Source organism: Saimiri boliviensis, chromosome 2 (assembly GCF_048565385.1).
Source record: "Saimiri boliviensis isolate mSaiBol1 chromosome 2, mSaiBol1.pri, whole genome shotgun sequence".
Taxonomy (NCBI): Eukaryota; Metazoa; Chordata; class Mammalia; order Primates; family Cebidae; genus Saimiri; species Saimiri boliviensis.
In genome coordinates this window covers 189,315,604-189,331,265 of record NC_133450.1, presented here as the reverse complement: position 1 = coordinate 189,331,265, position 15,662 = coordinate 189,315,604, and the positions used below count along the sequence as shown (strand labels likewise).

The window sequence follows — 15,662 nt, the reverse complement described above, 5'->3', positions numbered from 1 at the left end:
TACAAAGATAGAATGGAAAGTAATTTCAATTAGGGCTTATGAATTTGAAAGGAATATTGCTAAACAACACATTTCTCATAGAGTTGTTCTTAAGTAAAACCACAAGTATAATCTCGTTCTAACGTAATACGTTCACTGAAGGCACGAAGGCAGAGGCACTGGCAGTTCATTTTGAAGGGCAAAAAGGTATCTTGGGCCTTCTTATTGTGTCTTCTTTTTAAGAAACTTCAGGTTGAGGGCTCTGTCTTCATAAAACTACTGTATACTTTGACTAGTACTGATTTCAAAGGCAATTAGAATTACCTTTGGTTAGAGAACTTTCTTCAACAAGCTAGGGTGGGAGGAGCTGAAATAATAACTGTAAAATAGTCCCTACAGGCAACTTCTGAGACATAGGCACCCCTCTTGAAGTTCAAATTGAAAGCACTTGAGTGATATAATATCTATGACACAACCTCAAAGGCAGGAGATTATGAGACTCAGGAGATGAAGGATGTTTCTAAAGCCAAAATGTAACAACTGGAGTGAAACTGATAAATGATTTTTCAACTTAGCCTTTCATCCTTCCAAGGCAGAAAAATTGAGCAGCCTGCACTGTGCCATGTACAGGTCTTCCAGATGAGGTTTACTGTATGTTATGCATAGAATTAAAAATCTGATAGCACTTTATATTAAAAACAAAAAAGGTAGGGAGATAACCTGTGAGCCTTGGTTAAAATAGTTCTATACAACAAAGATACTTTCCCACAATAAAGTATCATCTCACATCTATAAGAATGGCCAGTATCACAAAGACAAAAAAACAAATGCTGCCATAGATGTGGAGGAATGGGCACTTATACAGTGCTGGTGAGAAGGTAAATTAATACAGCCATTAAGGAAAGCAGTGTGGAGGTTCCTCAAAAAACTAGAAGCAGAGCTACCATATGATCCAGCAAGCCCACTGAGTTATTTATCCAAAGAAAATGAAATCAGTAGTCAGAGATATCTGCACCCCAATGTTTACTGTAGCACTCACTACTCACATTAGCCAAGATACAGAATCAACCTAACTCCCCACCAACAGATGAACAAAGAAAATGTGATGCAGATACACAATGAATACTACTCAGCCATTAAAAAAAGAGTAAAGGCAGGGTACGGTAGTTCACGCCTGTAATCCCAGCACTTTGGGGGGCAGAGGTGGACGGATCATGAGGTCAGGAGATCAAGACCAACCTGGCTAACATGGTGAAACCCTGTCTCTACTAAAAGTACAAAAATTGGCTGGGCATAGTGGTGCATGCCTGTAATCCCAGTTACTTGGGAGACTGAGGTAGGAGAATTACTTGAACCTGGGAGTAGGAGTTGCAGTGAGCCTAGATCACATCACTGTACTCCCGCCTGGTGACAGAACAGGACTCTGTCTCAGAAAAATAATAATAATAAAATCCTTTCTTTTTTGGCTACATGGATAAGCGTGGAGGACATTATGTTAAATGAAATATGCCCCAAATACCACATGATTTCTCTCATTTGTGGAGTTGTAAAAAGCAGCTCTCACAGATGTACAGGATAGAATAGTGGTTACCAGAGACTGGCCAAAGATTGGATGGGGAGTGGTTAGTCAATGGATATAAAAGAACAGATGAATAGGAGTTCCAGTTCTAGTTTTCTGTTGCACAGCAGAGTAATTATAATAAACAATAATACTACACTGTATATTTCACAATAACCAGAAGAGAGGATTTTGAATGTACTTGCCACAAAGAACTGACAAATGTTTGAGGTGATGGATACACTATTACCCTGATTTGATCATTGCACAGTTTATATATGTATTGAAACATCATACTGTACCCCTCAAATACGAATTGAATATACTGTATATATTCAAGTAAAAATAAAACTTAGAAAGTTTTTTAAATTATCAACTTTTGAAAAGTTTAAATGGCACTGCAGGTAAAACAGCATAGCAGACATCCAATAAACTGTTAAAAGAATGGCTAAAATATTTTCATAAACTTACAATGAAAAACTGAAAGGACAAATACATAAGGCCCTGAAGAATCTTTGAAGCTTTCACAAAGATCATTTAAGCCTATTTTAAATTTCCTAAAAAACATGAAGTGTACAATGTATACAAGATTCTACATTAGATGATACAAGTGCTAGGTTTTGGTCTTTTAACAGTTAACTATTTACTCTCTTTAGCATCCATTTTTTTCTGATAACAAGTGTTTCTTATCAGAAAATCTATCCATAGGGTTTAGATGGTGATAAGAGATGGTTACCCTATGCTTCACTGCATCCCCATTAGGGGGGCAGGTATACCATTCACACCTGTCCAATCCAAACATCAGACCCCATTGATTGGACCAAGAATAATCAAAGCTGAATCAATGAAAGAACTTCTCATGCTTTAACCAGAATTATCAAAAAAGACACTATTTCTGTCTGAGTCATAGGTGTTAAGGACACGGAAGTCTGAAGTACCAAAGGCCATTTTCCTCGTACTACGGAAGGCCTAAGAATGAAGCCAGTCAGCACAAAGTAAAGTAGATCCGAGAAATGGGATGAGTTAAGTGTTTATGCTTGAACCTCTAGAACAGATCTAGAATGATCCAGCTATGCTGAGAATAAATAAATGCCTAAGTAAGGCAATAAGTCCCTATCCTGCCTGGGTATGTTGGCTTAAGCCTATAATCCTAGCAATCTGGGAGGCCAAGGCAGAATCACCTGAGGTTAGAAGTTTGAGACCAGCCTGGCCAACATAGTGAAATCCCATCTCTACTAAAAATATAAAAATTAGCCAGGCGTGGTGGTGGGTGACTGTAGTCCCAGCGACTCAGGAGGCTGCAACAAGAGAATTGCTTGAACCAGGGAGGAGGAGGCTGCAGTGAACTGAGATTGCCCCACTGCACTTCAGCTTGGGTGACAGAGTAAGACTCTATTAAAAAAAAAAAAAATCCCTATCTTCCTATCTTTACTTCCTTACTTTCTTCTTCTTTCTTTCCTTTGGTTTGGATTTCTAAAACCCTCCATCATTTTCTCTTGACCCTGTCAGTCTCCTGTCATTGCTTTATGTAGTGCCATTCTCTGCCATTCCTAATAATTCTGTGGCTCCACTGCAATACTAAAAGATGGTGAATGAATGCCTGAGCTGGGGCTATGCCTGAGCTTAATGGTTACTTGACCTTACCACTAAACAAGGTGAGGAAAAATTTGTGGATAGGGACTACAAAATCAGTTCTTAAAGAACATAACCTCTAATTCAGGAGTCCCCAAACTGCGGCTCCCTGAGGCCATTTATCCGGCCCCCCGCCGCACTTCAGGAAGGGGTACCTCTTTCATTGGTGGTCAGTGAGAGGAGCACAGTATGTGGTGGCCCTCCAACGGTCTGAGGGACAGTGAACTGGCCCCCTGTGTAAAAAGTTTGGGGACGCCTGCTCTAATTGTTCAAAAATAGTTTGATCTCATTATTTAACAGTTACATACAATTAAGAAAAAAAAGGTTTTCGGAAGGTGCTCTCAGTAACTAGTTCAATCACAATTAATAAAAATCTACCTTTATAAGCATATTATACACGAAACCCAACAGGAAGTCCAAAAGCCAAAAGAGAAAGTAGTTCACAATTTCCCAGGTCATGTGCCTAACATTTGCTGAGGAAAATGACGGCATTTGGAATTATTTTAATTCCTCTCCTTAGAAGTTAAGAGTAAAATAAATTAATACAAACAAAAATAAGGACAAGCTTAAGAAGTGCTAGGCTAAACGATAATGTTGGGTGGGTATGGCTTATTAAATAGATTTTTGACTTAAAAATATTTTCGGGCCGGGCGCAGTGGCTCAAGCCTGTAATCCTAGCACTTTGGGAGGCCGAGGCGGGTGGATCATGAGGTCAAAATATCGAGACCATCCTGGTCAACATGGTGAAACCCCATCTCTACTAAAAAGTACAAAAAATTAGCTGGGCATGGTGGAGCATGCCTGTAATCCCAGCTACTCAGGAGGCTGAGGCAGGAGAATTGCCTGAACCCAGGAGGCGGAGGTTGCGGTGAGCCAAGATCGCGCCACTGCACTCCAGCCTGGGTAATAAGAGCGAAACTCCGTCTCAAAAAAAAAAAAAAAAAAAAAAAAAAAAAAAAAATTTTCTACATGCAAAGAGCTTTTAGGAATATAACCACATCCTAAGTTAAGGAGCATCTGTACTTTGAAAATAAGTACTTCCTTGGGATACCTTATCTATAGGAATCCATGAACATTTGATTTGGAAATGAAATTAGAATGGCGATGTTACTTTTAACCAACACCACCAACCTGGGAATACTGTCTCATGTGAATTGGTCAATATAAAATATGAAGACACAAACCCATAGTACCTTAAATGCTCAAATGAGCACTGAATTTGGCCTACCAATTTCTCCTCTCCAATATTAACAGTTAAATCAATTTTTAAAAATGTATTTATGCTTTCATTGAAAGAACAGACGGAAAACAAAGAAATAATTTGCAATTTGAGCTGACTGAACCCAAATATTCCTCTATCTCTTTATGTATATGTTTATGAAAAAGTTTCTCAACAATTATTTCTTGACACATCAACAAAAATTCAACAAAGGCTTTGGTTGCAATACAACTTGATTTACAGACAATGAAATTTGAATTTCATATAATTTTCATGTCATGATTTTTTCCCCAGCCATTTAAAAAAGTTAAAACCTTTCTTAGCTCCATGGCAGTACAAAAACAGAAGGATGGCTGGATTTGGCCTATGGGACATAATTTGCTGACTCCTGTTCTTCACCAAGATGGCAAATTAAATCCATGTAACAGCTTTAAAAAATTCTATGTCTCGGCCGGGCGTGGTGGCTCAGCCTGTAATCCCAGCACTTTGGGAGGCCGAGGCGGGTGGATCACGAGGTCGAGAGATCGAGACCATCCTGGTCAACATAGTGAAACCCCATCTCTACTAAAAATACAAAAAACTAGCTGGGCGTGGTGGCGCGTGCCTGTAATCCCAGCTACTCAGGAGGCTGAGGCAGGAGAATTGCCTGAGCCCAGGAGGCAGAGGTTGCGGTGAGCCAAGATCGCGCCATTGCACTCCAGCCTGGGTAACGAGAGCGAAACTCCGTCTAAAAAAAAAAAAATTCTATGTCTCTCTCACATACTTAGGTGCTTAGGCCCTATCTCTAGAAATCAATTTCCTGACCAGATAAACGGTGACAGTGAGTATAATAAAACTATGAGATTTGTTAAATTTTCCATATGATACTAATGTGTAACCAGGGTCGAAGACTACAGAATATAGAATCAAATGGACACTCCATAGCTTCTTAAATTTTCACAAGCCCCTCCTCTACCACAAAATTCTTTCAGATTCTTTGTTTCTGCATCTATACTGTCAGAACTGGCACATAAGGGCTCTGTATTATCGTTCCCTTCCACTGCTGCAGTGTACACAGTAACTGTTTAGTACATGTCTGATTAACACAATTCTACACAAAACATATTCCTTTCCTTTAAATAATTTAAGAAAAATAACGTAAAAACACATGTAAACCAAAACGCAGAAATGTCTGTAGTGAAATAACTATAAACACAATACATTGCTGTTTGCAGAAATGTGACAACCAGAAACAAAATGAAGAGACTCCAGGATTATATTTTAGAATAGCAGAAAGGAAGTAACAGTGAAAAGATCCTAAGAATAACTTACCTGTTTGATAAAAGACCAAAAACATTGAGACTACTTGCTTTTTCTATTAATTAATTATGGGTCAACAATCACGTGCTGACCAAAGAACAGAGTACTGAGCCTTCCAGCTTCCCCAACATTTCTGCCTAACGCCTTGGGGTAGGTGAAATGTGCCCAAAAGTATCATTACATGGCTACTGGGTATCTGCTCACTTCTAAATGATAAATATTTGACACTGTGACAGGAAGCTTTCAACAACTAGGGTGAAAAAAAAATGGAGAAAAACAGCTACCTCCTCTACCACAAAATTATTTATCTTGTAAGGTATAAAGGTTTGGTTTTCATTAATTAACTTAACGTTGAGTTATAAATTTTTTGACCTAGTCAGTATCTTTCAGGGCATAGGCATGGGCAAGGACTTCGTGACTAAAACACTAAAAGCAATGGCAACAAAACTCAAAACAAACAAATGGGATCTACTTAAACTTAAAGAGCTTCTGCAAAAGAAACAACTATCAAGAGAGAGAACTGGCAACCAACAGAATGGGAAAAAAGTTTTTGCAATCTACCCATCTGAGAAAGGGCTAGTATTCAGAATCTACAGAGAACTTAAACAAATTTACAGGAAAAACACAAACAACCCCATCAAAAAGTGAGCAAAGGATAAGAACAGACACTTTTCAAAAGAAGACATTTATGCAGCCAACAAACATGAAAAAAAGCTCATCATCATTGGTCATTAGAGAAATGCAAATCAAAACCACATTGAGATACCACCACACATCAGTGAGAATGGCGATCATTAAAAAATCAGGAGACAACAGATACTGGAAAGGATGTGGAGAAAAAGTAACGCTATTACACTGTTGGTGGATGTGTAAATTAATTCAACCATTATGGAAGACAGTGTGACGATTCCTCAAGGATCTAGAAATAGAAATACCATTTAACCCAGCAATCCCATTACTGAGTATATACACAAAGAATTAGAAATCATTTTGTTATAAAGACACATACACATGTATGTTTACTGCGGCACTGTTCACAATAGCAAAGACTTGGAACCAACATAAATGCCCATTAATGATAGACTGGATAAAGAAAATGTGGCACATATACACCATGGAATACTATGCAGCCATAAAAAAGGATGAGTTCATGACCTTTGCAGGAATATGGATGAAAATGGAAACCATCATTCTCATCAAACGGACACAAGAACAGAAAACCAAACACCTTATGTTCTCATGGATAAATGGGTATTGAGCCGGGCACGGTGGCTCAAGCCTGTAATCCCAGCACTCTGGGAGGCTGAGGTGGGTGGATCACAAGGTCAAGAGATCGAGACCATCCTGGTCAACATGGTGAAACCCTGTCTCTACTAAAAATACAAAAAATTAGCTGGGCATGGTGGTGCATGCCTGTAATCCCAGATACTCGGGAGGCTGAAGCAGGAGAATTGCCTGAACCCAGGAGGCGGAGGTTGCGGTGAGCCGAGATCGCTTTTGCACTCCAGCCTGGGCAACAAGAGTGAAACTCCGTCTCAAAAAAAAAAAAAAAAAAGGTATTGAACAAAGAGAACAAGGGGACACAGGGAGGGGAACATCACACACCAGGGGCTGGGGGGTGGGGGTCTAGGGGAGGAATAGCAGTGGGTGAGGAGATTGGGGAGGGATAGCATTAAGAGAAATATCTAATGCAGATGACGGGGCAATGGATGCAGCAAACCACCATGGCACATGTATACCTATGGAACAAACCTGCATGATCTGCACATGTACCCTAGAACTTAAAGTATAATAATAAAAAAAAATCTTTCAGGAAGATGGCTTAATAAAAATATATACAAAACAACAGTTTACCTATATACCAGGAAGAAATATGAAGTAAATCAGTTGTCAATAGCAACACCAACATAAAACATCTAGAAATGTATTTAAAAGTAGTATGCCAGCTAATATTTAAACAGCCATGAAGTTTATTGAAAGATATGGAATGTCTAAATAATTCATTCTAACGTCTTAAACTCCTAATTGAAAGATGACAAATTAATATAGGTAACTAGTGCAATTCCAATTAAAGCCCAAAGATGTTTATGGCCAGGCCCAGTGGCTCACACCTGTAATCCCAGCACTGTGGGAGGCCAAGGCGGGTGGGTCATTTGAGGTCAGGAGAACTTGAACAAACCCCATCTCCACGAAAAATACAAAAAATCAGCAGGGCTTGGTGGTGCACGCCTGTACTCCCAACTGCAGGGGAGGTTGAGGCAGGAGAATTGCTTGAACCCTTGCAGTGAGCCAAGAGAGATCGCACCACTGCAGTCCAGCCTAGGTGCCCAAGTAAGACTCTGTCTCAAAAAACGAACACACAAACAAAACAAAAAACTCAAAAGGGTGTTTTTAAGTTGTGTAAAAAAAGTCTAGAGTAATTTAAACATGACTCACAAAGAGACGTTATTCCATCAGATAGAACCATAAAGTTCCAGTAATCAAAACTATGTAATTAAAACCAAAACTAACAAATCAATGAAAAAAAATCTAGTCTGGGGTCCAGCTAGCTATAAAATTCATTCATTCTTTCTACATGTATTTATGAAATACTGTTCTAGGATCTACAATATGGCAGCAGAGGGAAAACAAACAAAAATTCCTCTTCTTATGGTGCTTATATTCTAATGGAGAGAAAAAGAATTGAGTAGAAAATTCAAAATATGTTTTATTTTTTTAAAAAAAGAAAAACTGCTACCAACCTAACTCCCTTAAATAAAGCTTGATAGTTAATATCTTTTTTATACATACATTCATAAAATAATACCCCATACCAACTTTTTTCCCCAACAAAAGTGAGATCCTGCTGTATGTCCTTTCTTCCCAATTCAATATATGGTCATATACCATGTCAATGACAAAACAAATATATGGAAGCTGTTTCATAAAATTCCTGTCACCTAGTGATGGTACAGTCACTGCTATGTTTTAACAATGCATTACTCATGGGTTTCGGGTAATGTTTGTGTAAACAAATCTACTGTGCTGCCAGTCATTAAAAATCTAGCATATACAATTATGCACAATACATACTACTTGATAATAAATGACTGTTTTCAGTTTAAGTATTTACTATACTTTTTATTATTATTTTAATGTGTACTCCTACTTTTTTTTTTTTTAAGTTAACCATAAAACAGGTCCTTCAGAATAATTCCAGAAGTCACTGTTACCCCAGGAGATGACAGTTCCATGTGTGTTTGTCCCTGAGGACGTTCCAGTGGACAAGATTTGGAGTGATATGAACAAGCCCGACTCTATTAGGCCTAGGGTAATGTGTGCTTCTGTGTACGCGGTTTTAACAAAAAAGTTTAAAAAGCAAAAACCAAATAACTAACTTAAAAATGCTTAGAAAAAAGCTTACAGAATAAGGACATAAAGAAATTATTTTTGCATAGCTATACAAAGTATATTTTAAGCGGAGTATTACAGGAATCAATGTTTGAAAAGTCACAAGTTTTCCTCCAAATTCCTGAGGAAAAAAAAAAAGAATAAATAAATGTAACAAGTTGATATAACAAAAAATGTTACAACATGCAAAGTTTAATCTATTATTAAAGAAAAAAAAATCTAATATATTTAGTGTAGCCTAAGTGTACAGTGCATATAAAATTTACAGTAATGTCCTAGGCCTTCACATTTACTCAACACTCACTGCTAACCAGAGCAATTTTGAGTTCTAAAAGCTCCATTTACAGTAAGTGCTCTACACCAGTATACCACTTTTATCTTTTATGTCATCTTTTTACCAGACTTTTTCTATGTTTAGATACATGACTATTTACCACTGTGTTAAAGTTCCCATAGTATTTAGTACAATAACATGCTGTACAAGTTCATACCCTAGGAGCAATAGGATATCACATTACCTAGGTATCTATTAGACTACACCATCTGGGTTTGTGTAAGTATACTCTATGATGTTCACGCAATGATGAAATCACCTAATTACACATTTCTTGGAATGTATCCCTGTCAGTAAGTGACATATGACTATATTGTAAAAAGTTTCCAATTTTTTTGATGGAAGGACCTTAATGTTTAATTACTATACAGTATTTTATTGTTTGAATGTACCTGAATAAACTACTCCACTGTTGTTGGCTTTTTGAGCCATTTATACAAGGAGCTATGAGCTGCTAATCAATGTAATATTAAATTATCAAAGTAATATTAAAATACATGCCAGGCACGGTGGCTCACACCTGTAATCCTAGCACACTGGGAGGCCGGAGGTGGACGTACTGCCTGAGCTCAGGAGTTTGAATCCAGCCTGCAAAACATGGTGAAACCCTGTCTCTAATAAACACAAAAAATTAGCCGGGAGTGGTGGCGTGTACCTGTAGTCCCATAGTCCCAGCTATTAGGGAGGCTGAGGCAGGAGAATTACTTGAACTTGGGAGGTGCAGGTTGCAGTGAGCTGGGACGGCACCACTGCACTCCAGCCCAGGCACCAGAGTGGGACTCCATCTCAAAAAAAAAAAAAAAAATACAAGTTTCCTTTTTTTCATGTCTTATAATTGAACTATCATGATTGGGTGAAGTATGCAGAAAAGTACTTTCTTATATGAATATATTCATATAAGAATTCATATTTATATTCATATAATTCATATTTTCTTATATGAATACATTTGTCTCATCAGATTTTAAAAATCAGGCCAGAAACTGTCTCACATCTGTAATCCCAGCACCATGGGAAGCCAAGGCAGGAGAACCACTTAAGCCCAGAAGTTTAAGACCAGCCTGGGCAAAACTGAAATGCCGTCTCTACAGATAAAAATAAGAATAAAAATTAATCAGCTAGGTGTGATGTCGCTTGTCTCAGGAGGCTGAGATGGGAAGACTGATTGGGCCTACAGGTTTGAGGCTTCAGTTAGCCACGACTGTACCACTGCACTCCAGCCTAGATGACATAGTAAGACCCTGTCTCAACAACAAAAATCACCTTTATAATTTCCAGAATTTATTTACAGTAAGTTTTGAGAAATCGAATGCATAAAGTAATTTGTAATGTAATATCTACCACAATTAAGATACAGAATGTTTTCATGCCTCCAAAGGGTTCCTTCATGCTTTTTCACAATAAATTTTCTTCCATTTAACCCTGTTAACCACTGATTTGATTTGTCATTAATTTGGTCTTTTATAAAATAGTCATAGAAAAAGATTAATACAGCACATAGTCCACTGTGTCTCACGCCTGTAATCCCAGCATTTTTTTTTTTTTTGAGGCGGAGTTTCGCTCTTGTTACCCAGGCTGGAGTGCAATGGCACGATCTCGGCTCACGGCAACCTCCGCCTCCTGGGTTCAGGCAATTCTCCTGCCTCAGCCTCCTAAGTAGCTGGGATTACAGGCACGTGCCACCATGCCCAGCTAATTTTTTTGTATTTTTAGTAGAGACAGGGTTTCACCATGTTGACCAGGATGGTCTCGATCTCTTGACCTCGTGATCCGCCCGCCTCGGCCTCCCAAAGTGCTGGGATTACAGGCTTGAGCCACCGTGCCCGGCCTATTCCCAGCATTTTGATAGGCCAAGGCAGGCAGATCACTTGAGGCCAGAAGTTTGAGGTCAGCCTGGCTAACATGGAGAAATTCTGTCTCTACCAAAAGTATGAAAAAATTAACTGGGTGTGGTGGTGTGTGCCTGTAATCCCAGCTACTCGGGAGGCTGAGGCATAAGAATAGCTTGAACCTTAGAGTCAGAGGTTGCAGTGAGCTGAGATTGTGCTACTGCACTCCAGTCTGGGCAACAGAGCAAGACTGTCTCAAAAAAAAAAAAAAAAAAAAAAAAAGAAAGAAAAAAGAAAAAGAAAGAAAGAAAAAAGGAATTAGAGACTCCTCCACATGGTGGAATGCATCTGTAATTTGTTCATTTGAATTGATAAATCAACATTTGCCTATCAGTTTATTAGTTTTGTATTTGAATGTTTATAGATTTACAATAGGAATAAAATAATTTAATAATAATTCAGGAATAAATTGAATTATTCTTTCTCTTAATTCCTGATTGGTCTGGCTTACATGTTCTTCAACTTTACTACTAAAATATGGAATGCTGTGAAAGCACTGCTAAGAGAGAAATGTATAGGTGTAAATGTTTCACATGAGCTCCATGGATTGTTACACCTGCTCCTTTCAGTTATTCTTTCTCCAGCCTTGGGTAATTTGTCATACATACACAGATAAGTATTCACTCAAAAACTCAAGAGGTTCAGTGAGTTTTGTGGAGATTTGTGGATCTCCACTCTTCTGTCCTGATGCATCTCACTAATCTCTAGTAATTTTATCCACAAATCCTAGGCACCTTGGCCTCCCTGCAGTTCAAAGTCTGTCCCTTCAGTGCAGTGTGATACCCCCTTGCCCAAGATCTCAATATGTCTGCCTTTCCCGTTCCAAAACTGTCTCTAGGAAGTAGAGTTGGGAAGAGCTACAGAAGTTATTTTATTTCCCTTCTAAGATCAGTGTCCTATACTGGTTGTTATCCAATGTCCAGAAGCAATTCTTTTATTTTGTAGACTGGTTTTCTAGTTTGAAGCAGGAGTGTAAACTCAGTCCCTGGGACTGTGTCCTGGCTAAAAGTGAAAGTCTACATTATTCCTATGTTCTTTAAAAATAAAAGTACACACATACACACACGACCTGAATCTTAGAGAGGGGAAGAAGCAGAGACCTCCAATTCCTGGGATGGTTGCCACACTGATTTTTAAAAATTGTACACTTTTAAGGCTTTTGTTACCAATACACAGAACTAATGTCTTTGGACAATTTTTCATTGATTTCTGTATTAAAAATGATTTTGTAAGTTTAACCTGAATTCTTTTATTTTTTTATTATTTATTTATTTTTTTTCTTTTGAGACGAGTTTCGCTCTTGTTACCCAGGCTGGAGTGCAATGGCGCGATCTCGGCTCACCGCAACCTCCGCCTCCTGGGCTCAGGCAATTCTCCTGCCTCAGCCTCCTGAGTAGCTGGGATTACAGGCATGTGCCACCACGCCCAGCTAGCTTTTTGTATTTTTAGTAGAGACGGGGTTTCACTATGTTGACCAGGATGGTCTTGATCTCTCGACCTCGTGATCCACCCGCCTCGGCCTCCCAAAGTGCTGGGATTACAGGCTTGAGCCACCGCGCCCGGCTAGTTTAACCTGAATTCTTAAGAATATCTCAAACTCTGGCATGTGGTAATCAATTATAAAAAGTTTCTTTCCTTTTAAAAAATTAACATATTGTTTATGACCCTTTTATTAATATTTAAATAAAGAAAAATCACTTTTTACCTTAAAAGAATAAAAATAAAAAAGAGGCCGGGCGCGGTGGCTCAAGCCTGTAATCCCAGCACTTTGGGAGGCCGAGGCGGGTGGATCACGAGGTCGAGAGATCGAGACCATCCTGGTCAACAAGGTGAAACCCCGTCTCTACTAAAAATACAAAAAGTTAGCTGGGCATGGTGGTGCGTGCCTGTAATCCCAGCTACTTAGGAGGCTGAGGCAGGAGAATTGCCTGAGCCCAGGAGGCGGAGGTTGCGGTGAGCCGAGATCGCGCCATTGCACTCCAGCCTGGGTAACAAGAGCGAAACTCCGTCTCAAAAAAAAAATAAAAATAAAAAATAAAAAATAAAAAATAAAAAAGAACCAGAACCTTAGTTTTACATTTTCAGGGTATATATAAGCATTTGATAAACCTCCATAATCCTATCATCCAAAGATGACCACTTCAATTTTTAATAAGACAGTGTCTTTTTTATACATAATTTTTTAATGAAAAAATGGGTACATGCTGTTTTACTACCTATACTTTCACTTACTAAATCATAATATTCTCAATCTCAGCTCACTGCAATCTCTACCTCCTGGGTTCAAGCGATTCCCCTACCTCAGCCTCCTGCATAGCTGAGACTACAGGTGCGCGCCACAACACCCAGCTAATGTTTTGTATTTTAGTAGAGACGGGGTTTCACCATATTGGCCAGGATGGTCTCGAACTTCTGACCTTGTGATCCGCCTGCCTTGGCTCCCCAAAGTGCTGGGATTACAGGATTAAGCCACAACATCCAGCCTAAATTATAATATTCTATTAAATATTTGTTCATCATGGTTGATGGTTATAAACTATACCAAAGAGTTCACTATTATTAAACATCTGGGTTGTTTCTAACTCTGTAATAAAGACCTTACATACACTCTATTATTCCTTAGAACAAATTCCTAGAAATGAAACATGACATTATTTTTTGTCATTTTTCTATTTTACTGTGGTAAACATATAAAATGTTAAGATTTGCCATTTTAACCATTTAAAAATGTACAACTCAGTATCATTAATTATACTCACAATGTTGTACAACCATTATCACTATTTTCAAAACACTTTTATCACCACCAAGGAGAAACTGTACCCTTTAAGTCATGTCCTCCAATTTCTTTCTCCCACCCAACCCCCAGTAAACTTTAATATATTTCTGTACCTATTAATTTGCCTATTCAAGGTATTTCATTTATGTGGGCTCATACAATACTTGTCCCTTTATGTCAGACGTATTGCACTTAACACAATGTTTTCAAGGTTTATCCATGTTACACCATGTATCAGATTATCATTACATTTAATGGATGAGTAACATTCCATTGTATGTAGATACCACATTATGGTTTTCCATTTATCTCTTAATAATTAGACACTAGGGTTGTTTCCACCTTTTGGCTATTGTGAATAATCCTACTATAAACATTCAAATACAAGTATCTGTTACAATGAAGCCCCCCCCCCCCCCCCACTTTTTTAAACTGCTCCTTGTGTAGCAGGGCTACTCCATAGGTAGTGTGCCCAGAGAAGCCACATTTAAGACTTTTGGTAACTATGGCCCAACTGCCGTTCAGCAATAATGAGTCACTAAAACTCACAGCCATATATATACATATATGAATGCTCATTCCATCACGACCTGCCATCTTTACAAATTTAAATGGCACTTAGATTTTTATTAATAGCAATGGTAAACATTTTCCTTATGTTCCTTCCTTCTGGAACCACTAGTTCATATGCTTGGCCCACATTCCCCACTAGAGCATTTCCTAATTGGTTTCTAAGACTATTTCATGTATAAGACTATTTTATACAATTAGACTAAAAGCCCTTTTATTAATCACATAAGTTGTGGGGTTTTTGCATTTTCCTCTCGTTTTTTTTTTTTTTTTTTTTTTTTTCTGAGACGGAATTTCACTCGTTACCCAGGCTGTGCAATGGTGCGATCTCGGCTCACCGCAACCTCTGCCTCCTGGGTTCAGACAATTCTCCTGCCTCAGCCTCCTGAGTAGCTGGGATTACAGGCATGCGCCACCATGCCCAGCTAATTTTTTGTATTTTTAGTAGAGATGGGGTTTCACCACGTTGACCAGGATGGTCTCAATCTGTTGACCTCGTGATCCACCCGCCTCGGCCTCCCAAAGTGCTGGGATTACAGGCGTGAGCCACCACACCCGACTCAATTTTGTTTTTAATGATTGTTCACATTCAAAGGTGTTCATGCAGATGTAGTTAAATCCTACCAGTTTCTTGAACACTTTTGTCATATTCATAACTATTTTTTCTGACTTTTTATGGCATACTTAGGAAGTCCTCTTGAAATACAAAATCATTCACTTATATTTCCTTCAGGTATTTTATAGTTTCATTTAATCTTAACAGCAAATCTATCTAGAATTTCTTTTGATGTACACTATGGAGCAGAAATGTAACTTTTCTCCAATATCACTTACTAATTAATCCATCCTTTCCCCAAATTAAAAACTGCACCTGTATAATGTACTACATTCTTTATACTTCTTTGTGTGCACACACACATACTCTGTTATTCTGGTCTGTTTATTCCTTGGCCTGTTCTGTTATCTTAATGCTATAAGCTTATCATCAAATTTAATATCTGGCAGGACACATC

The 15,662-nt window shown here is 38.4% G+C and overlaps 1 protein-coding gene across 13 annotated transcripts in view; it reads right to left on the bottom strand.

Annotated features, from left to right (window-relative positions):
* The window catches only part of ZCCHC7 (zinc finger CCHC-type containing 7), a 279,525-nt gene that overhangs the window by 165,452 nt on the left and 98,411 nt on the right, over nucleotides 1–15,662 (bottom strand). The gene's annotated exons all lie outside the window — the stretch shown is intronic.